Source organism: Condylura cristata, unplaced genomic scaffold (assembly GCF_000260355.1).
Source record: "Condylura cristata isolate star-nosed mole 26May11 unplaced genomic scaffold, ConCri1.0 scaffold00041, whole genome shotgun sequence".
In the NCBI taxonomy this organism is placed as follows: Eukaryota; Metazoa; Chordata; class Mammalia; order Eulipotyphla; family Talpidae; genus Condylura; species Condylura cristata.
This window is the reverse complement of record NW_004567142.1, coordinates 5,725,150-5,725,923: the sequence shown is the minus strand read 5'-3', so window position 1 is coordinate 5,725,923 and position 774 is coordinate 5,725,150.

Sequence of the window (774 nt, the reverse complement as noted above, 5' to 3'; positions counted from 1 at the left end):
TCCGCCCCACCGGCCCGCGGTCACCCTGGGCAGGCAGCCGGCTCCTCCAGCCCACAGAGCGCCCTCCCGGCCAGTTAGCTGAGGAAAGGGCGTCCGAGGGGCGCAGGGTAAGCTGCCACCCTGCGGGGCTGCCCGCAGCCGCTGCGGCGCGAGGCCAGGGGTGCCCGGGGCGCAGCAGACCCCTCCTGGCTCCCCGCCCGCTCGGCAGGGGGTTTCAGTGATCGCCTGCTCCCCTCTCTGTCTCTGGGGCGTCCTCTCACCCTGGCACAACTGGCCTGCACCCCAGTTCTACACAAAAATAATCTTTAAAAAAAAAAGTGCCGGGCCCTCCCTGGGGGCGCAGCGGGTTAAAGCGCAGCACTGAGAAGCTAAAGCCGCTTCAGCACGAGTTCGATCCCCGCCTGCCCCGGAGGTGACCACAGGGCGCGGAAGCCCTCTCCTGACCACCCGCTGCGCCCCTCAGCAGTGGACTTTGTCGATCTGCCTGTCCTGCTCCCCACTCTGTCCCTGGTGAATCCTATCAACCTCCACATCTCTGGCCTGTACCCCAGTTCTCTATGAATAAATAAATAAACCTTTAAAAAAAAAAGTGCCGAAGAGCCTAGCGTCGGGCTGGGGAGACCTCCGGCCCCCCTCAGCGCCACCCTCGCGGCCCCACCCCCGCCGCCCATCGGCCCCTCTCTGCCGCCAGTGGACATGTGCTCTACCCGACCCCACCCCACTTCCTTGAAAGTCACCTCCACGTGCCCGTGCCCCCCCACCTTCATCTCCTCT